The 23757-nt window shown below is 40.4% G+C and overlaps 1 pseudogene; it reads left to right on the plus strand.

Annotated features, from left to right (window-relative positions):
- The first annotated feature begins 297 nt into the window (after positions 1-297).
- LOC129324582 (tubulin alpha chain-like) lies at positions 298-23757 on the plus strand (annotated as a pseudogene).

Here is a 23757-nt window from a genome sequence, read left to right on the forward strand (position 1 = left end):
TGTAATCTTTTTTTATAAATTAAAACTATTATTCAAAATATCCAATTAAATATATAGATTATGTTTAATCAAATGCTGCCTCTTTGTAACACAGGCATGGATGTGCATTTTGGGATTTGGGTTCAAGTATATTCGGTATTCCCGAGTCAGGGCCAGCATGATTTGGAAACCCCAAATCAAAGCTTTCTGAAGCGATTTCGGTTGCTTCGGAAGGCTTCGGGGCCTTTTAAAAGGGCTCCCTCCCACTACCCCACTTAACCCAGCCTTCCTATGGTGGCGGTGGAGGTGGTGCAGGCGATGAAGGTGCTGGCTGCAGCCTTCCCCACAGCCCAGCTGGTTGGTGCAGCAGCAGCGGCGGCGGCATGGGCAGTGAAGGAGCCAGCTCCTGCCTTCCCCGGCACGCAGCTGGGTGGCGCGGTGGTGGCAGCAGCGGCGTGGGTGCCAAAGGTGCTGGCTCCGGCCTTCCCCACTGCCCACCTGGCTAGTGCAGCGGCACGGGTGATGGAGGAGCTGGCTCCAGCCTTCCCTGCCACCCAGCTGGCTGGCATGGTGGCGGATGTGGTGGCAGTGCACCCTCCTGCCACCCAGCTGGCGGGCGCAGCATCAGTGCAGGTGGAGGAGGAGCCAACTCCAACCTTCCTCGTTGCCCAGCTGGCCGGCACGGCGGCAGAGGTGGCAGTAGCGCACCCTCCCGCTGTCCAGCTGGCCTTCCCTCAGGTCCTGAGAGGTAAGTGGTATGGGGGTAGGGGTGGGGGTGGGGATAAGTGGGGGCTGGGGGGCTGGGGCTAAGCTTCCCCCTCACTTCAATATGCTCCAAATCTTTACGGAGCATACCAAAGTTATTTAAAGTCATGAATCCCGAAGTGGCTTGCCGCTTCAGGGTTCGGGTTATTCCAGAACAGTTTCCCACTTCCAGTAAACCTAGAAGGGGAAACTCGAATTTTCTCCCAGTGCACACCTCTAAACACAGGTAAAAATAAAGGTAGTCAAAGGAACAACAATCCAACTTTTCCTGAACACATACTACAGAGATACAACCACTGTCTCCTACATTCCATGCAATTTTTCTTCCTTCTGGAGCTGTCGATAACATGCTTCAACACTTCACAATATTTTATTTTCACCTCCAACGTATACTAAAGGTAATCAAGATCAGTTTCATCAGGCTCTTCAACTGTAAAGATTGTGTGAACTGCACTGAGAGAAACGTTCTGAGCCAGAAGCAAACTGAGCTTCAATTTATTATTTCAATTATTATTTAAAACATTTTTATGCTGGCTTTCCATTCAGAGTCCTCACAGTAGCAAACATGAAAACAGTAAAATGTTTGAATGTTAAAACAGCATTTAAATATATAAACTAATTCAATTATAACATGTACACATAAATTTAACCATATTCTGATAGCATCTTCATTAGAATTTTCACCAGGACAAATTTACATTAAGAGGAAAAAATAAGAATGCAAAAATAGCATTGCTGGATCAGATAAAAGACAACTTGCCAGCTTCTTTCACAAACTATCCAGATGCTTCTGAGATGCCTACAAATAGAGCATTATGGCAACAATTCCCATTGTTTGTGCAGAGTGGGGATAATAATGACATACTTTGTAAACCACTCTGAGTGGGCATTAAGTTGTCCTGAAGGGCAGTATATAAATTGAATGTTATGATGATGATGATGATGATGATACTGAACAAGACATACTCTTGCCATTTTCTTAGCTATTTTCTTTTTTTAATTAATTAATTAATGTATTTATTTATTATTAAAACAAAAGGGGAGTACAGAAAAAAAGGGGGGACGGGGACAAACAAGACAAATATAAAGCTATGTGTTACAAGGATTATTAAAATACAGAGTACAAAAATCATAACCTTTGCTGATATCACGATAATAATTAAAATGATAATTAATCCTTATTTGTATTTTTTCCACATATGCTACACATATGAAGTTCAAACCTAGAAGCTTATTATTTTGATAATAGAAAACTCCTTATTTCATTATTACTACGACTTATCCTTTCCATTTTTTAAACAATGACAGTTATTAAAAATAACAATGCTTATTACTTAATGTAACTAATTGTCATAGCCTTTAAGAATATTGATATAAAGTTCTATTAAAGATTCTGACCTATTTCTACTCCTTATCTTAAAAGATGAAAAAAGAAAAAACTTACATTGAATTCTCTTTCTATTTTTATTTATTTTTCTGTCTAGTGGTGAATCTAGGAAGTATTCCCTTCCTCATCTCAAACAGAAGAGAAACTTGCAAAATGCAACTGCAAATATACAACTGTCATTGCAACTTATTCCCTTACACAAGTGCACAGCTGTCAATGTTCTCCTTTGGCAATAACATTATTTTGTATACAAACACAGGGAAATAATGGGGTGGATCCTACCTCTATCTTCCCATTTCACTTAGCAGTTTGAAGCCTTCCTCCAGCCTTAGAAATCTTCCTATAACTTAATTTACTGATCCGTTTAAAGAAGAGCCATTTAAGATGGAATGGAGGAAGGCTTTTTGGAGAGTGGTTAGGAGGGTTGCCAGGTGTCAAGTTTTGACCAAAACAATCTGCTATTCTCTTTGACTGGGTCAGGGAAATAAGATCAAAATACTGGACACCTGGCAACAGTCTTTGAGGGGAAAAGGTGTCTGCACCTTGTTCTGCTGCTCCACCCCTAAGGCGGGCTGGTCTGTGCAAAGGAAAGAAGCAGTGCTGCAGCCTGGGCTGAGCCTTGCTCTGCCACTCTGCCCCTGAGCAAGGCCAGCCCTACAAGTCACCCCACTGGATACAGTCTTGCTCCATAATGCTAGAGTCTGTTTTCTGTGGAGCCCAACAGTGTTTGCATTGTAGTAGCTTGATATTTTTCCTCACCTAAGACAGTATTCAATTTTAAAACGTTATATTTAAACATAATTCTCCATACTTAATCTACAGAAACCATAGCCTAAATAGGAGAGAAGAGAAGAGCATGCAGATGAAAAATGCAGTGTTTGCACACTTCAAGTCACTCCCCACAGCTCAAGCTTCTCAGCTGAGATTCACTCAAACTGGCAATTTTCTCAAGGTTCAGAAGCTCCTTGGAGAGGAAAGACATGATCTGAGAATGCCAAGGAGCACGGGTTCCTTCAGTTGATGACCAAGCAAGATGTTTCTGCCTTGACTGGCTGCCAAGTGACTTAGATGCACACCACTATGCATGCTCTACTAGCCAAAATCCTGTCAGCCATGTTCTAGTGTGCATTTCTAATTTTAATGTAGGATAGAAACAGCCTGGATAGTTCTTAGAGTACACTGAAGCATGGTGATGATGCAAAAGGTGATGTGGAAGAAGGACACTCCGTCTCCTACTCACTTGTTGACTTCTCCCAATTTTTTATAGGTGTTTTGACTAAATGTTTTGCAGTAGAATCAAACCTGTCATGGGTCCAGATTAAATTTTTGGTCACTGGAAGGCACTTCTGCAAAATGAAGCTTTTCTAACTCCAAGTTTGTATCATGCCCATGAAGGTGGGCAACCTTCTGGAGAATTTCCATTTGGTACTTCCATTTCTCTGCCTTAAATAACAGATTCCCATGAAGAATCTGCCTTCAGTCTTTCTACATATCCGTATATTTCACTAATAACAGAACAAATATCTTTGTGAAAAAATCAGTTTCTGTAAATCTCATGATTATGGTGAAAATTAATTTTTAAAATTAACAGTTATCATATTCAGGTCTTTTTGTTCTTCTGGAAGTTGGTTGCCTGACTCATGTAGATCAGGAGGAGGAAAAGGCAGGGAAGAGGATAGGATATACTGGAAATGAGGTGCAGGCTTTCTTCCTCCCCTCCTCCACTTATTGTGCTGTTTTCTGGGGATGGTACAGGATGGAGGCTGTTACTGCCAGCTCAGCATGTCGAGAACAGACATGTGCCAAGCTAGCCTAGCCAGCAGTGACTCTCTCTTCCCATGCGTTGCCCAGTACTTTAGATGTTGTCTCTAATGCATCTGAGCTATGGTGCCTCTCTGTACACTGGGAAAACAAGAATCCTGGGGAAACTTTCTGTCCTGTGCCAGTCTGCTGGCTTTGATAGACTAGGTGAGCTGATTTGGAAACACTGAAAAAGTTCCAGCACTAGCTCTAGAATATATCACTGTAGAGTAAAGAGAGAGGAGGATGGGTAAAATGAATATAATAAAAAATAAAACTAGGAATGAAAATAATAAAAATGAATAACATTTTAAGCAACATTAAATGATTTTTTTAAAAAAAAGAATTGCACAGCTGTTAGTACTAACATCGTTGAGATGGGAAACAGGGTCAGAAAGGTCATTATCTTGCTCAAGCCATATCTGTGATTCCATTTGTATACTGGTTTCCCATACCAAAGATACTGTCAGCAGAATCTAGGGTTACCAGCCTCTACTGGGAACTGGAGATCTCCCAGATTTACAACTGATCTCAGATTCACAACTGACAGAGATCCATTCCATTGAAGAACATGACTGCCTTGGTAGGTAGAATCTATGGTACTATACTCTGCTGAAGTCCTTCCCCACCCTCTACAAGCTCCACCTCTAAATCGCCAGGAATTTTCCAACCTATAGCTGGCAACCCTAACAGAATCACATTGGCAAATTGGTAACAAGATACTGCAATATGAAAATAATCCATATCTCTGCATGCTCACTAAAAATGTGTAAATAACAGATATGTAAATTGGGCCCACGGTCAGAACTGAAGTACACCAGAGATCATCTTTAGAAAAGAACCTTCTCAGGGTTAAAAAGAACTAAAAGGAGACATTGAAAGAGGAAAGCAGAACTTTTATCTGAAAATAGGAAGGAGGTAATGAAGATGAGTATACTTGTCTTCAGTACTTTAGAGCATAACAATGAGGATGAATACACTTGTCCCCTGTGATAAAGGATTTTGCTCTAAACTTCCTCTTTTCAGAGTCTAGCAAAGTAGGTCTGTCAGTGCTTTTTCTTAAACCTCACCACACTCTACTGCATTTCAAATACATGAGTTTAGCAGTCTGCTAAATTTGTTAGGATCGATTAGTAGTGTTTTCACACATATGGCTTACTGTGGAAACCTGTTAAGATATGGCACTAAAGTGCTATTTAATTAACAAATATTAATTAGCCTCTTAGAACTTAGAACGTGACAGTATTTAATGTAGCAGAATTTTTAATACAGTATTATTAAAGTTTTAGAATTAGATAAAAAACATACAGACAAAAAAGGAAAGAAAAAATTAAGAAGGAAAATAGAGAGAGAGACAGGAATACATACCAATTTTCTATTTGAAAAGCTCTAACAATATTACATATTATATACTAACTCTAAAGTTATCATAAATAACAACTTTTCCTTTCCATCCATACATTCCTTCCCTCTCCCTAATCTTCAAAAGCACAGGTCATTAGTTCATTTTTTTCTGTTTCTTACAAAAAGTCAGTAACGGGCTTTCAAATGCTCAAATACTTATCTAACGTCTTTTCCCTGATTAAAGATGTCAATTTGGCTATCTCAGCATATTCCATCAATTTGTCCAGCCAATCTTCTACTCTAGGTAATGTTGCAACTTTTTATTTTTGAGGATATAATAGTCTCGCTGCTGTTATCATAATATGCCATGTGTAGCTTCCAGCTATTTATCCATTAATCCCAGCAAAAAGGCCTCCGACTTCATTTGAACATTAGTCTTTAAAATATTCTGGATAATTAGATGTATTTGTTGTCAATTTTTTTTGCTTTGTTACATGTCCATCACAGGTGATAAAATGACCCCTCCTGTTGTTCACATTTCCAGCTTTTATCTAAGCAGTCTTATACATTTTTGCTAATTTCTCTGGCAACATATACCACCTATACATCATTTTATAAAAATTTTCTTTCAAACTCATATTTAAAGTGAATTTAAGACTTTTCAACCACATATTCTCCCACTGTTTGAGTTGTATATTATTATCAAAATTCTTTGCCCATTTTATCATACATACTTTCTTTCACCTGTTCTTCTTGTTTCCAGTCTCAACAAAACCGATACATTTTAGCAATAACATGGTCGTCACACATACATAGCTCCATTTCAAATACCAACATAATTTGATCAAATCCAAATTTATTTTGGCAATTTTAAATTGCTCTGTTAATTGTGCATAGAAAAACCACTGACATGTATAACCTTGTGTATTCAGATCCTCTCTCACTTTCATTTTACATTCCCCTTGTGGAAAATCTAGTATATCTCAATATGTTAATCTCTTATGTTTAAATATCATTTTTCTTCTAAAAGAAGCCTCCTGGGGGGAAATCCAAAGCGGAGTTTTAGAATACAACCTAACTTTATATTTATTCCATACTCTCAATATAGCCTAACTAAATAATTTTTTTAATCCACATTTATTTATTTTTATCATATCACAAATATGCATGCCAACCAAATCTTACAGAATTTTGTAGTAAGTCTTTAGATGGAGTATTTGTTCCTAGATATAGCAAGTAGTAGAAATTATTTTCGTTGATACAGTTGTCTGATATTTGGTAAAAATTAGGTACGTTGTTATTGAAATGTTTCTTACTTCAAAGTTTGTTAACAAAAATCAATTGATTGTTGTGTGGTTATATTGTTGTAAATTTTCTGATTTTGTTCATATTTGGTGTATTATATGAAGATAATAATAAAGATTTTTTTTAAAAAAGAAATTATTTTCATCTTTTAATTTTTGTCCTATTAATAACCACGTAACCTAAAAAAAAATCTATTCCTTAGTAATGTGTTTCTTAAAGCTCTCTCTCTCTCTCTCTCTCTCACACACACACACGTTTTTCTACCTATCACTGCTTTTTTTACCTTCAGAACTATGAAGGGTCAAACTACAGATGATGCTGGAGATCCATGATCATATCCCCAGCTGTATTTCAGCTGCAAAAAAACAGGTGTATTGGGGCTTGAAAATCGGCGGGGGGGGGAGAGTCAAAGGGATACAATCTTCTCACAGTGTGCCATTTCCCCTATTTGCAATGGAGCCTCCCAGAATGTTTAAACCACTGGAGGGGGGAAGGCTGGGTTCCCCAGTTGTGCCTTTCTTTTTTCTTCTTGGGGTTTAAAAGTAGCCTAGTAAAGCCATTACCAGTCAGGGAAATGATATAGAGGGGGAACAATCCACCACCTTTCCCCAGCATGGTAACGCTGGCTATCTATTCCCAGCATCATATGTGGCATGGCCCTAAGTATTATAATAGTGTTTCTAGATGTTTGTTTACCAGTATTATTCATTTACAAAACTTCTGTTTTGCCTGTCATCAAAAAGGTGGGATAAAAATCGAATAAATAATTTCATAAAATCAATTAACAAATAAAATCATTAAAGTAATATAAAACAAAAACCCATGCAGACTAAGAAGTACACATACATATGCACACAAAACTCATATCAACTTAAGATAAAGTCCTGCTGAAATTTTGTTTTCTGAGACAGAGTCATGGTCCAAAACCTGCTGCATAGGAGAACAAAGGCCTTATGCTTGGCAATCTCACCATGACTTTTAAAAGTAAACATTGCATGCATCCTTGAACTGCTGAAGTTCCTTACTCATGTGTAAATGATTCCTGCTATAATATCACTCATAATAGTTTTATCTGATGCTAAAGGCATAGCTATTTTATGACCAGTATACATGATGGACTCTTTTCATTTGCAAATCTTTAATACATGGTTTACAAACAAATTTAAAGTGGAAAGTTTTCATTCAAAATATTAAAGTTGAAAAACAAGAGGGCCACTCCAATCACAGAGATAAAAAGCAGGCAAAATATATATTCAGTCATGCACATTTACTTTGCTTGCAAGAAAGTACATGCAGTTCAGGTCTTGTTTCCATGTACATGTGCATAGGACTGTATCCAGATACTAAGACTGTGAAAGTAATGGAACTATATGTTCCTAATAAATTAAGCCTTCCGAGGTATTGACCATTCTCTGTGTTTGTGCGTCTGTGTTATGTGCTGTCAAGTCACCTCTGACCTATTGTGACCCTATGACTTCCAAAATGTCCGATCTTGAACAGACTTGCTCAGATCTTGCAAACTGGAGGATATGGCTTATTTTATTGAGTCAAGCCATTTTGTTTTGGATGTTCCTCTTTTCCTATTGCCTTCAATTTTTCATAGCATTATAGACTTTTCCAGCGAGGTTTATCTTCTCATTATGTGACCAAAGTACAAAAGCCTCAGTTATGTCATTCTAGCTTCTAGGGATAATTCAGACTTGATGTGATCTAGAACCCACTTATTTGTCTTTTTGGCCGTCCACTGTATCCACAAATCTCTCCTCCAACACCATATTTCAAATGAATCAATTTTCTTCCTGTCAGCTTTCTTCATTGTTCAGCTTTCACATCCATACATAGTAATGGGGAATACCATAGTTTGAATTATCTTTGTCCCCAGAGAGACGTCCTTAGGATCTTTTCTAGTGCCCTTACAGCTGCTCTTCCAAGTCTCAGTCTTCTTCTGATTTCCTGGTTGCAGTCTCCCTTTTGATTGATTATTGAGCCAGGGAATAGAAAATTTTGAACAATTTAAATTTCCTCATTGTCACTTTAAAATTGTGTGCTTCCTCAGTAGTCATTATTTTTGTCTTCTTATCCGCCCTGAGCCTGCGAAAGCAGGGAGGGCGGAATATAAATATAATAAATTAAATTAAATTAAATTCTTGATGTTCAGCTATAACCCTGCTTTAGCGCTTTCTCCTTTAACCTTCATCAATAGTCTTTTCAAGTCTTTCCTATTTACTGCCAGTAACATGGTGTCATCTGCCTATCTCCAATTGTTAATGTTCTTTCCACCAATTTTAACTCCAGCTTCCTCTAAATATAATCCAGCTTTCCTTATGATATGCTCTGCATAGAGGTTAAACAGATAGGGAGATTGTATGCATCTTTGTCTGACACCTTTGCCAATTGGAAACCATTATGTTTCCCCATATTCTGTCCTAACAGTAATCTCTTGTCCAGAGTACAGAATGCACATCAAAACAATCAGATGTTGTGACACCCCAGTTTCTTTTTAACACCATCCATAGCTTTTCATGATCCACACATACAAAAGCTTTTCTGTAATATATAAAACATAGACTGCGTGTTTCCAGTCTGTGGGCCATTGTTTTGTTTTCCATATTTGTTGACAATCTAAGCTATTTTTAATCAGACAGGCATGGATCACAGTTGTCTGCATTCCTCTATATGTTGGTTTGAAAACTGAAGATATACAGACAATACAGATAATACCTTGCCAAGTGGTAGATTTTTTTAAAACATTAAATGACCATTGGTAAAACCATAGAGTTTTTGGCAGTTCCTAGAGAGGACTGATGTCACTTCCGGGTTTTCTCAAAAATGACATCATGCCATCACCTACATCCATGTTTTAAAAGTGCCCCCCATACGTAATAGTTACACTGATATACCAGAAGAAAATTAGAGCCTATAGAACCCTGTGAGATACAGTAGATGAGAGACAGACTACAGGCCCTGGAGCATTACAGCTGAGCAGGGATTGACCCTGGTTCTCCCATGTCCGAGCTCTATCTACAATAACTCACTTGTTTAAACTGCTCAAGAACTACCCTAGGACTGTTTGCAAGTGGCTTGTAGTTTCTGAGTCACAATTTGCAGCCTCCATGGGCTAGTTTATACAATCAGCAGAATCAAGAGGTAAAGCTTTTCTGGAATTATGCCACTTCAGACTCAGGTAAGAGATTGTATATTTAAATTTTTCACCAAGACAAAATGGCCTGCATGCAGAAAATTAGTATGCCACTGAGAAGGGTTTTCACTTGGTCTTCTATCTGACCTGTTGTTTTATAATATATACAGAGAGCTTTTAACACAAAAACATTCCAACCAGTTATGTCCTCTCCTGTAGCTCCAAGTGGTTTTGTCTTTGAAAAAATGTACTGCTACATTCAGATGATTGTATAAAACTGACCCTTTATTTGGGCACTGTAGTCAAACTGCTGGTCTCCCAATCATGCTGAAAAGAGAGTAATTTTGTCTGCAGTGTAGGAGGCAAGCTTTCCACAGTGGGCAGAACTTTATCTCTTTCTTCTGGCAGAGAATGCTCTGATTTAATAGGCTGTGCACCACCTGGAATGATCCAGTGGCTGGCCCTTTGAAGATACAATAGCAGTGGAATAGAAAGCTTTCACAAATTTATTGTTGTACTTTGCTAGCTTCCACTGGTTTCTTAGTGTTGCTATCTATAGAAGATAGAATAAGTTCAGAAAGATTATGTGGAGAGTAAAAATGTACAAAAATATTATTTTAGTTAATTACAAGACTTCTGTAAGAAATTGAAAAGCTATTATTACTCCACGTCTCCAAATGTGTTGTGTGGGTGCTTTGATAAATGAATTAAAAGATTACCTGCTAAGTACCTTTGTTGCAGGTTGGTACCACTGTATTCTCATTGGAAGGCCTATAAATCCTATACTAAAATGTTGCTATAAATCAATATGTACTCATGTAAAATCATATATCTAATTCTGAACTGGACCATAGAATGTAGATTAATATACTTGCAAAATGGAGCCAAGGACAGGTAGAGGATGTTGGGATTTTTGCAAGTATCCTACGTTCAGTCATGAAAGAGTTAAATTGTTATTCTATTTGTTTAGTCAGATAGCTAGTTAGCATAGGACCACTTAGGCCTCAAGTAATGTCCCTGCCATAGAAAGGGGAGTTTTTAGTCTAAATGAAGGAATCTAGGATTGTCTATTGGATAAGCCAGTTTATTGGGGGCAATTAGCTAGCAACATATACTAAGGTTTTATTGCTCTTTGTTCAGTTCAGTCTCAGTTCTCAGTCTATCTCAGTCTTTCTCTCCATCCATCAAAATGTAGCTAGCTAGTTAGATATTCTTTATTTTCTTACCAAATGTACCCTTTTCCCTGATATGTAGTAAAAGTATTTTTATAGAGCTAAAACCTCAGAAGTCTGTCTACTTATTTCCAGTGTGCTAATATCAAACTCTGCAAACTTATCTCTTTTTAATTCTCGCCACCAACAAGGGGATTTCTCTACAAACCAGAAGCCCTGGATTACAGAAAAATATGAAGTCTAAAAAAATAGATTGGGAGATTAAAAGCCCCCCAAGCAGGGTTTTTTTTCTGGGAAAAGAGGTGGCGGAACTCTCAAAAAGGAAATGAGAAAGAAACACACGGAATTCTTTGAAATAATATTAATTTCACACACTATTGCCAAGTATTTTCAAGAGGTGCCGGAACTCCATTCCACCACATTCCCACTTATAAAAAGCCCTGCCCTCAAGTAATAGAAACAATGCCTGAAGCTTTAAGAAAAGAATGCCTACTGAGCTCTCAGTTGCCATTTTGGAGGTTACTAGGCAACCATAGCAATTTTGCTGAGGCTGTCAAACATTGATTTCTAAAAGCACATGCTTGGGAAGTAACAGAGGGATAGGCCAAAACTTCCCTGTTCTAGGCCCCATGTCCTTTCCTTGATGGAGGAAGCCTCAATGGAGACAGGACTGACAGTGACCATAACAGACCCACTACATGCACCCCGTGTCTTGGCACAGCAGACCACCACACAACTGGATAGGGTTGCCAAGTCCCTCAGAGCTCAAACTGGGGGACTGAGGGAGTTTGGGTGGGCATGCACTTTAGAAGTACTTACCCTGCGAGTGAAGCACATGTGCACTCTTGAACAACAACAACAACAAAAACAGTGAAGGGTAATGGAGTTCAATTTTTTAAAAACTGAGCCCTGAGCGGGGGCCTTCAAATCCTTATTGTACTGGGAATTATGTCATTCCCCACATGACAAAGAAATGCTCCGCAGTGCGTGGGGGTGTGCTTTGGGGCTCCAGAGTCCATTCCTTGTGCTTACCCCCCTGCCAGTCAGGTGAGTGGTGGTGGACAGTGGAGGGTGGGAGCGGGGATCCCCTGCCCTCTCAAGGGGAATGGGGTCCTTACAACTGGCTGTTGCCTGGCCCAGAAAATAGTGGGGGAGGAAATGCAGAGGAAAATGAAATGCCCCCACAAATTCTTGTGGGTCCTATGGCAAATATGGGGGAGGAGAAGAGAGAAGAATTTAACTCTGTGTCAGCTGCATGTGTACCTAAGAATTTATTATCTTTAGTACTTTACTATATTTTACTGGTACATGTACAGGTCAATAGGCCCTTTTCTTAAAATGTCCAGTCCTACAATGTGTTCTCTTTTTGTCTCTTTTTATACCCCAACCACCTACAATCAGGTAATTTAATGACATTGGATTAAAGTATATTAAAGTGCTGGTGGAATGTAAGCTGTGTGCCGCCTCAGGTCTCATATTTGGGACTTTGCTAGAATGTTGTTGTAATTATTTATGCGGTAAATAGAATTGCTTTTCCATAAATATTTCTCTGGACAAACAAGGCACAAATGGCGATAAACAAGAAGTTTTTATTTAACAGCAAATAAAGTATTTATCAGGGTTAATGTCTTGTGTGGAATACTTGAAACTGGCTCTCAACTTCACCCCCAGAGGTTACACAGACTTTCTCAATGAGAGTGAAAACTTGTAGATGAACCTCCCTTAATATAAACAAACACTGAGGAGAGATTTGGTTCCCCCGGAACCTATTACCACAACTGACAGGCTCCTCCACAGGTTCAGGGTTGCCTTTTCAACAGAGAGATCCCCTGTCCCCAGAACCTGTACACATAATTTTGGTATGTCAAACCCATAACAGGATGCTTATTTGTCTCAATAAAGCAAGCTTTGTTCCATAAGCCAACCCCAAATCCTACCTAAAAGCCAAATAAAGACCTGGCTAAACTGACACTGTTATTCAGAGCCTCAAATTCTGTATGAGGATTGAAGTTTGTTCTTTTGATATCTAAGTGTCAAAAGCCAGTGTGCAGAGGCTTTAGATCAGAACGATCAGTATGACAGGTAGACACATCAGGTGACAAAGAGTCAGATGGTTAAGTTAAGAGTCAGGAGACCATGAAGTGAATGACTCAGCTAAACTCATGCATGTATCTGATTGGGTGTCTACATGTATAAATAGCTACTATGTACAATATGGTAGGGGCTTCTTGCAAGTCCAGGTGTAGGCGAAGCACTTTGTCTCTCTGGACTGTAACCTGTATATATTGCTCTATATCCACCTATAAATAAATTGTATTATACACCTTTACTAAACAAACAAAGTGTGGACTCTTTGTGGATCCTCCTAAAGCTGGTGCAGTCACGCTGAATACACACTATTCAACATGTTCCCCTCCCCTTTAAAAATAAGGCTTGCTCACTCACTCCTGTCTAGTGGAGTTCCATTGGCTCTGATTGGCTTACAAACACTGGGATTTGCATGAAGCCAAAATCTCAAGTATTGGTTCAAAAACTTGGAGGGAAGGCAGGACTTTGAGGGATAATTGCCACAGTCACCCACTTATTCAAATCTAATTTAGAAAAATACAGAGACCAGCCTCTAGTTTTGTGCCAGTAATATGGAGTCACAAGTCCTGGGAGTGTCCATGACGCTATTTCTGCCCTGAAAGCCACCATTCTTCAACAAAAGAACTTCAAAAGGACTGTGACAGCATGAAACTACTGAATTGGGATTCATTAAGAGGTTTCACATTTAACTAGGGTTGCCAGGTACCCCTGTCCTCCTGGTGGGAGGTGGGGGACCTGGCACCTACCCACTCTGCTTTCTTTCACACGCGCATGCTCCCAAACCCATGCAATGATGTAACTTCTGGGAAGTGACAACATCATGCAGGCTGCGGCCACTCTGGGAGTGCTCCCACACTCCATGGGTGGGGGGTGGAATCGGGCCTGATGTGGCTCAAATCGGGCCAGATTTGGGCCAATTCAGCCCAAATCAGGCCAGAATTGGCCCAGAATAGGCCGCTGCAGAGTGTAGGAGCGCTCTTGCATGCCACAGTGGCCCAATCCATTCAAATCTGGGCTGATTAGAGGCTGCAGCTGCCCAATTTGGTCCCAATTTGGGCCTGGATTGGGCTGGATCAGGCCTGCAGGAGTGCACCATGCTGCCCGGAAGCGCGCCCCTGGGGGGCCCTTGCCTCCCCCACTGGCCAGGTAAGCAGAGGTGGGGAGTGGGAGCGAGGGACTGGCAACCCTACATTTAACTCTGTCCTATTTTATTATTACAGCCCATTACATGTGCATAACTAGTGACTGCTTTTCCTGATTAGATTTTAGTTTTAATAATAGCTTTGTGCATTTTATGATCCTAGACCCTGATGTTTGTTTTCATACTTCTCCTACACAAAATGATTCCTTACTGAGGATCACATGATCCTATATTAAATTATACTAAATCAGACTATTGGTCCATCTAGTCCAGGGATCCCCAACCTTTTTGAGTCTGCAGGCACATCTGGAATTCTGACACAGTGTGGTGAGCACAGCAACAATATGGCTGCCACAAAATGGCTGCTGCTGTAGATGCAGCCAGCCACAAAATGGTTGCTACAGCTTACCTTCAGTCATACAGTGAAGATCCTTGTGCTGTAGAAGCAGCTTCTGCCAAAGCAATGTTTTTAAAAATTTGCACAGCCAATCAATACGCCAATGGCCAATCAAAAGCCATGCTTGGCAAAAGCACCACCTGACCCCACCCACTTTCTAAAAACACTTGGTGAGCACCAGAAAAAGCGTTGGTGGGAACTACATTGGGGACCCCTTATCTAGTCAGTATTTTCTACTCACACTGACAGAGGCTTTCCAGGGTCTCAAACTGAGGTCTTTAACATCACCTAGTGCTTGATCCTTTTAACTTGAGATGCTGGGGATTGAACCTGAGACATGCAAGCAGAGGCTCTGCTACCAAGCCATAGCCCCTTTCCTCATTGCACGTCTTGTGATTCATTCATTGCATCTGAAGTAGCTTCTAGTCCTGTGTGCTCCTCCAATTTTTATTTCACTTTACTTATCACCAACTTATATTTGTTTTACCTCTAAGTGTGTGAATAAGGAATAAGTTCTCCTTATTATAAGTTCTCCTTTTGCCAATATTTGTATTCCTATGATAACTACTGTGAAGTAGTAGAACAAGAACAGATATGATTCCATGCACACAATAATACTACAACACATTATTGTCATTTCTTCAAACTGTTAAGCAAGCTGTTGTACCTTAGATTTGGTGGTACCTTCCATAATTGATGGTATGCATTCCGTATCAGAAGCTCAGATTTTATAAGTTACTTATTTTCTGCCCTTGAAGACAGGTTGTAATCATGTGTCACATTTGGAGTCAATAGCCTTAATCGTGTGACTTAACTGAGAAGTAGTACAATGCTATGATATTCATTAGAGAGTCATCCAAACTCTGCAGTCATGATTGTAATGTCATTCCAATTTGCTAACATATATCTTTGTTTTATTTTAATTAATTTGTTTCACTGCCTCTTACCTCTTTTCCCTGATTGTGTTGTTCCTCCACCTTGGTCGTGAATACTTTTTCCCTACCAAGACTTAATTTCCTGCCTTTGATCCTGCAAATGCCATTTACACACAGCTAAGCCACCTACTATCTTACTTTTACAGCAATGTCAGAACTTCTTCTGAGTTTAATGGGGAAAGATTGCAGCCATTCTCTCACAAGGACTGCGTAAGAATGGCAAAACCATATTTTCCTAGATTATCAACATGTGATTTGTGTGATCCAGCCTATTCTATGTATTTCAAGTAACGCACATTGTTCTGTATGTATAAGGATAGACAAGGCTGGTACTTCCAGCAACTGTGAAGAAGGTTGTTAAGTATTTGGAGTATGATAGCATGTCCTTCCTTCTCTCAGCTGAGAGGACTTTCACAAGCAGAATAAATAGGCATTAGTGCACTTTCATTGCTTGGACTTAAGTGCACTCTGAGGAGCACTGTAGCTATCACACATGTCTTTGAAAAGCAAGTATGGTATTTAAAGCAACAAAAGATAGGCATTAAGTCTATCCTCTAAGTCACAGAAGGAAATAACTTAGATGCATCTAGATATTAATTTTTCTGCTAACATAGTAAAACAATGCATAAAATGGTAGTCATATGATCATAAGAAGTGTGATAAAATTTTCTCATAGTCTGCCTATATCCTAACATAAACTATAATTCTATAATTTAATTTCTAAGGTAATTTTATAGAATATAATATAGCCCAGTGATTCTTTGTCCCATGTATTTGGAAAATTAAATGTCTACAATTTCAAGCCAAACTTTTGCTATTTAATAATTTGTGCTTGTTTTGAAAGTTTCTGAGTCTCCTAGCTATCTTTCAGGAAAACATTTTTTTGCTGCTTAGCTTGCTACCTATCATAGATTATGAGATCATAGTATGGCAAATATACTTCTGATGTAAGCTGTATATGGTTGTCAGCTTCCTGGTGGAAGTCTCCTGGAATTAACAATTTATCTCTAGATTACACCGATCAATTCCCCTGCAAAAAATGGCTGCTTTGGAGGGTGGAGTCTATGGCATTATACCCTACTGAGTTCCCTCCCCCTCAAACCCCATGTCCCCAGGCTCCACCCCCAAACCTCCAGGAATTTCCTAACCTGTAGCTAGCAATCCTACCTGTGCATGTGTAAAAGTCTGGCCATTGGGAGAGCTAAGATTTTTAGGTCCTAGAGCCAAGTATGCTATTGTTCTTCCTTTGTACCTCCCCATCCTTTCTATATAAATAACATGACTTCAAAATCGAAGTCCATTTTTAACTACATACCCAATCTATGGATGCAACAAACTTTGCCACAAATGAGTTTTCCAGATGAATTTACCATAAACAAAGTTAACAAAGTTAACAAATCTGATGAGTTGATTTTGAAATTAATTCATTAGAAGTCTTGTGAACTTGCAGCTGAAGACAATAGACCACTCCATTGCAAATGTACAAATAAAACTAGGAATGGATCACAAAACCAAGGGAATAGATCAGACACAATGCCTGAAAGTAAAATGAGCTGCAGTCCTTTCCTAGGAGTAATAAAATGGGACATTGAATAACATGGGACTTACTTCTGAGTAAACCAGCTTAGGACTGGACCTTCAGTCCCCAAGGTCTGGAACGATAGTCCCCAGACTAGAATGATGGCCCCTGGGGTTAGAATGAATGCTTTTCCAGGGCTGTGTTGGCCTCCAAGACCACCCCTAAGCTGATCTACTCAGATGAAACTCGCCTTTTATTCAATGACCCTACTCTCAGGAAGAAGAATTGCATCCTCATTTTACTTGCGGAGACTTCTTCCCATGTTTTCTTGGGTATTTTTCTCAAGTAAGCACACATGGAATTGTAGTCTGCAGTGTTTATTAGCAATGTTTATTAGTATTATGTGTAGAACAGAAAAGTACAAAATTGAGAGAGAAGGTTATTTGGGTGGTATGTCCTACTGTTTGGAGAGTGGGTGTCGTGTCCCTGCCCTCCAAAGTAAGGAGGTTAGGATTGTAGTCAGAGGGACCTTTTCCCAGGCTATTTTGGCCTCCCCAACCATGTTGATAAAGGTCTACTCAGTTACAAGTTCCTTTTTATTCAGTGAGCTAACTCTCAGAAAGAACTGCATCATTCTTCTTACAAAGACAATATTAGACTCATTCTCAGGTTACTCTTGAGAACTGTTTTTGAGTAAGTATGTAGAAATTTGCACTTCTCAGTTTTTATTAGCAAAGCATATTAGTATTATGTGTGGAATAGAAAAGTACAAAATTGAGAAGGCTAACTTGCTGGTTGAAGGATTGCTGTCCTGTCTTCTTTTTCCAAACAAGGAAGATGGGATCTTTCCAAAGGCATCTTTAAACAGGTCTATTCAGATGAAGGACCCAGCCTCATTCTCTTTGCAGAGGCTATAGTAAACCCATTCCCTCATTCTTCTAAATACAGTCCTGGTTTTATGAGTAGCTGTAATGGCTATGCTGAACTCCTTTACAAAACAGCTAAGAGCCAAGCTACAAGTGACTTTTTTCATGTGGAGAGCACTTGATTGTTTTCACAAGTTTTCCTGGGAACTGAAGTCCGAGTGTCCTTCCCTTCTCTGTTAGAATTGCTGCCTGAAGAGCCAGAGAAAGCTGGTGGCAGCAGCAGCTTTTGCAAATCAATCCTCCAGTCACCAGCCTGCTGGACAAGAGGGCTCTCAATGATCATTTGGGGGCGGGCAGCTGCTACCTTCTTCCTGGGCATCCTGCTCCTGGGATGCTGCTCTGGAGAAAGCTGCCATGTTGGTGAAGCTCCAGCTCAGGGAGATTTCAGCAGACTCTCTTCCACCCACCCTCCCAGTTTGGCTAAGATTGCAAACATTGACTGGAACCCACAGAGCTGGGCCCCAGAGCTGGGCCCTGAGACTGGGGTTTGGGGAAGCCCTCAAAACCACCACACTTTCCCAGGCAAGAGAGGTGTACAAAATAAAACCAAAGGAAACAACAAGAGTCAGAGCCCTCAAAAGAGCAGAGAAAGAATTAAGAAGAGACAAAGACAAGCAAAAAAAATATAAAGGAGGCCTCAGTCAAGCTAGGCCCCAGAGCTAGGCAAAGGCCTAAGACAAGGGTGGGGTGGGGTGGAGGAAAAAAAGGCATCCTCACCCAAAGATCTTCCCATCAAGGACAAATGAGGTAAATAAGAAAGAGGATTATATTGACACAGCAGCAAATCCAGCCAAAAGCTCCCAACTCCACTCTTTCTCACTCCAAATCCCAGCAATAGATCCTCCCTCTCTCTCTGGCTACTGGAACTAAAAGCACAAGGCAGAGAGAGGTGCCTTATATAACAAATGCTCACATAGAGAGGAACAGGAGCTCTCTGGTTGGAAGACAGACCTGCCTAACAGGGTTTGGAGGGATGAGATTGGTGTTCACATGGTTACAGAAGGCTCATCTCTTCAGTTGTCTAGGGGATTAACCTCCCTCCTCCTCACTATATAGGGCAGAATGGAAGCTCACTAGTTGGCAAGGAGAGCTGCCTATCAAGGTTATGTGGGCTAAGAGTGGGGTTTCCAATGGCAACAAAAGGTTTGCAGACATTCCGGGCCTATGTTGCCTAGGGAATCAATGGATCGGCGCCAGCCTGTCTGGCATCACAAATTGTTCACAGATCGAACGAATCAGGCCAAAAAGTCATGAATTTTGTGAAAACTGTGGCCCCACAAAACGCGTTTTTGCAAAACACAAATCAACCCAATTTGTCAAAAAAATTGATTCATATTTCGATTCATGCCCATGTCTATACAATATGTACCTGTTTAGATATTTGAAGCCTTCCCTCTGAAATACAGAGCTAATCATGTTAGATGTATTGTCGAAGGCTTTCACGGCCGGAGAACGATGGTTGTTGTGGGTTTTCCGGGCTGTATTGCCGTGGTCTTGGCATTGTAGTTCCTGACGTTTCGCCAGCAGCTGTGGCTGGCATCTTCAGAGGTGTAGCACCAAAAGACGGAGATCTCTCAGTGTCACAGTGTGGAAAAGGTGTTGGCAGGTCATTTGTATCTACTCAGGAGGGGTGGGGTTGAGCTGAGTCCTCCTGTAAGAGTTTCCCAGGGTGTGGAATGCTAATGGCGGGAGGCTTCACTGTATCCTGAGGAGGTTCTTTTGCATATGGATTGGTGCTTGATGTGCTAATCTTCTCCGCAGGGCTATTGTCGGGTGTAGAGTGTTTTGTTAGCCTGGCGTTTTTCAGAACTGGAAACCATGCTCTGTTCATTCTTAAGGTTTCTTCTTTCCTGTTGAAGTTTTGCTTATGCTTGTGAATTTCAATGGCTTCCCTGTGCAGTCTGACAAAGTAGTTGGAAGTGTTGTCCAGTATTTTGGTGTCCTGGAATAAGATACTGTGCCCTGTTTGTGTTAGGCTATGTTCAGCCACTGCTGATTTTTCAGGTTGTCCAAGTCTGCAGTGTCTTTCATGTTCTTTTATTCTTGTCTGGATGCTACGCTTTGTGGTCCCGATGTACACTTGTCCACAGCTGCAGGGTATACGGTATACTCCTGCAGAGGTGAGGGGGTCTCTACTGTCTTTTGCTGATCGTAGCATCTGTTGTATTTTTCGGGTGGGTCTGAATACTGCTTGAAGTATTCTCTGAAGATGCCAGCCACAGCTGCTGGCGAAACGTCAGGAACTACAATGCCAAGACCAAGGCAATACAGCCCGGAAAACCCACAACAACCTAATCATGTTATTTTTGTTGGGTTTTGTTGACTTTTTAAAAATTATTTTTACAATGAAAGTTTAAAATTCTGAGGAGCTCTAAGAAAGAAAATATTTTCTCATTTGAAATAACTGAAATGTTTTTAAGCCATTTAAGGTTTTACTCACTCTGAATGTATAGTATGAAGATATTTATGTAAACCAATATACAACATTAGATAATGAGAATTTTGATTATACTGCATATATCAAAAAGAGTCCAGTAGCACCTTTAAGACTAACCAATTTTATTGTAGCGTAAGCTTTCTCTTTTTGATTTTGCTACCACAGACTAACACGGCTAACTCCTCTGCATCTACTGCATATATGTACAACATACTTCCCAGTTTCTATTTATTGTTTAAATATGAATATTTCTGTCCATGATTATATGCATATCTGCTATACTATTGAACAGTTAAATGTTTTCTATATTAAAAGTTTTCAATATTAAAAAGTTTTAACACAGTATCCAAACATACAGCTAGCTCAGTTCTGAATGTTTGAGAATGTTTTTGTCCAAATAATACACTTCATTTTTCTACTACAAAATATGTTTTCTATTTTCAGTTTTATCCCTCTCTCTCAGACAGAAACAACTGTGATGCATGTGCCAAGGTAGTATACGGTATAGCAGTTTCCTGTTCTTACTCTTTATTTAGTATTAATAAGTATTTCTTTAGTATTAAACCCTGATTGGTTGAGCAGCAACCAATCAAGGTTTTTTCCTGAGGTTTTTTTTTTATTTAAGTGGCAAACTTGCAATGTTGTAACATTAATGCTATTAAAAAGACCCCAAAAAACCACAAAACACCCTTTGTATGTTTCCTTATCAATCAACTGAGTAAACTGACCAGTCCTGATGAGTCCTGAAAGCCCACAGCAGAATCAGGCATTTTTCTAGTGTAGAAATAAAAAACAGACACCACTTTGATTTGACTCCCTTGAAGTGTAGAATTAAAGGATCAAAGTAGTATGGGGCCGAAACCAATAAACAAACTGATCCAATCTTCTTTGGTTGAATATGCAGAAATCCCAATGTAAAGTTTACCATGCAGAAGAGGCCTTGGTGATATTAAGCATCATTAGGATTTTGGGGAGAGTAATTAAAGTCTTCGGGTTGTGACAAATCCCCACCATACTCCAAAGTCTCAGAAAGAGATTTGGGGGACATAGGGAGTAATCTCTTAAGGGGAAAGAGTTTCCTCCAAACGCTTGCATTTCCCGGGGCATTTCAGCTCTTTCTCAGCCACTGGCTGTCTTGAAGAAAGTGACAGGAGGAAGAGAGTGAGAAGCCCACTCCAACAATTTCAGATTTTTATTTAACATGGGAAATAAATGGAAGAACCCTGATTTTTTCCCCCATGACTTCAAAATTTCCATTAAATTTAGAGTAACTTTCTGACCTATTCAGACATGAGATCAGAGTAAGAAGTATCATGCAATTTTAGAGGTAATGTCTGCACAATAAAAAAATACTTACCTTCCTTGCTACTGATATCCTCTCCTATATTTAATAAGGATATTTATCTAATAATAAAAAATACACACACTCCTCCTCTGGAAAAGTAAAAACATCTGACAAAGAGAACTGTGGTTCTTGAAAGCTTATGCTACAATAAAGCTCGTTAGTCTTAAAGGTGTTACTGGACTCTTTACTATATTGTCTAATGTCAGTCTTAGAATTGATTCTGTTCTGTTTCAGCAATTCTTGAACTCTGTATTGGATCCTTGCTAATATTATGTCTTTGTAAACTTTTATTTATTTATCCTATGGTATTGTTAACAGAAATGTCCTTGACACTGTATGGATATGTCCATGATACTGATTGTAATAATCTGACACTATGTAATCTGCCTTGAGTCTCAGTGAGAAAGACGGACTATAAATGACATGCATTCTGCTTGCATAAACAAACAAACAAACAAATAAAAGTGTGGATCCCCTTTAGCAGCAATCCAGTTTCCACCCTGTTCCCTGAAATGCATCTGAGGAGGAAGAAGGGAGATGTGTGGAAGCTAAGTGTGGCCTCAGCCTCCAAGATGCCACTGCACCACTGCTGTGTTGTGTAGTAGAACAAAAAAAACGTGCACTGGAACCTGGAACACCTGGAGCCACCTTATCCGTACCAGCCCAGAGCCAGAGACCATCCTCTGGGATATGTGAAGGGGCAGTCCTACGGGGAAGTGACAGATGTGGGAGTGGAAATCGGGCAGGAAGGGGCGTGGAGCTACTGTCATCCACAAGCAAGCAAACAAACAAGGAGAGAATTGTGGTACTGAACCGCCAAATGTAAGGAGGATGTCTGGGCGTAGGTTGCCTGCTCTCTTCATCCATACTCATGACTGTGCATGCATCTTTTGGAGGCAGGTTGAGGCAACCTTTGTGCTGCTTCTGAGTGAGCGAGTCAGACTTACATGTCAGATGGATGTCTCAGGGAGAATGCTCCTGGAGCTGGGCTGGAAATGCAGTCTGAGTGGATTGCCAAGGACTGTGGCAGCTATGCTCCCCTGTCTTCTGGTTGGATTGCCACCTGCCTGAAGGAAAACAGACATGTGCAGCACTAACAATGCCTGGTCTGTTGCATCTCAGGAGAGTCCATGGCCCCATGAGGGCAAGGGCAGAGGTGTTGGAGATGCCATCGAGACAGAGGTGACAGGTATCTAGCTCTTACCCACCTCAATATCTAGCTTGACCCTAGCTTGAGTTCTCGGTATACCCTGCTCCAAAGATTTCTACAGCAGTGGTAGATCCCTACACCTCCATCCTCACCACCCACACTATGCTGGAGCACTTGGATTGCTCCTGCATGGTGCACAACAAGGCCATCTATGACATCTGTAACCGGCATCTCAATGCTGAGCATCCAACATACATCAGCCTCAACAGGCTGATTGGGTAGATTGTGTCATCCATCACTGCTTCCCTGAGATTTGATGGTACCTTGAATGTCGACCTAAAAGAATTTCAGACCAACTTGGTGCCCTATCCCAGGATCCACTTCCCACTGACCACCTATAACCCCATAATCTCTGCTGAAAAGGCCTACCATGAGCAGCTCTCGGTGCCAGAAATCACCAATGCCTCTTTCGAGTTCTCCAACCAGATGGTGAAATGCGACCCTCACCGAGGCAAGTACATGGCTTGCTGCCTGCTCTACCAAGGGAACATGGTACCCAAAGATATCAATGACACTATAGAGGCCATTAAAACCAGGAGGTTCATCCAGTTTGTGGACTGGTGCCCAATGGGTGTCAAGATGAGCATCAACTACCAGCCCCCCCCCCATGGTGGTGCCTGGTGGAAACCTAGCAAAGGTACAGCGAGCCATCTGCATGCTGAGCAACACGATGGCCATTGTGGAGGCTTGGGCTCATCTAGATCATAAGTTTGACCTGATGTATGCCAAGCAGGCCTTTGTGCACTGGTATGTTGGGGAGGGCATGGAGGAGGGGGAGTTCTCCAAAGCCCGGGAAGATATGGCTGCTTTGGAGAAGGATTATGATGAAGTTTGGAGGGATTCTGCTGACAAAGAGGAGGATGAATAG

The sequence above is a fragment of the Eublepharis macularius genome, chromosome 1, assembly GCF_028583425.1.
Source record: "Eublepharis macularius isolate TG4126 chromosome 1, MPM_Emac_v1.0, whole genome shotgun sequence".
Classification (NCBI taxonomy): Eukaryota; Metazoa; Chordata; class Lepidosauria; order Squamata; family Eublepharidae; genus Eublepharis; species Eublepharis macularius.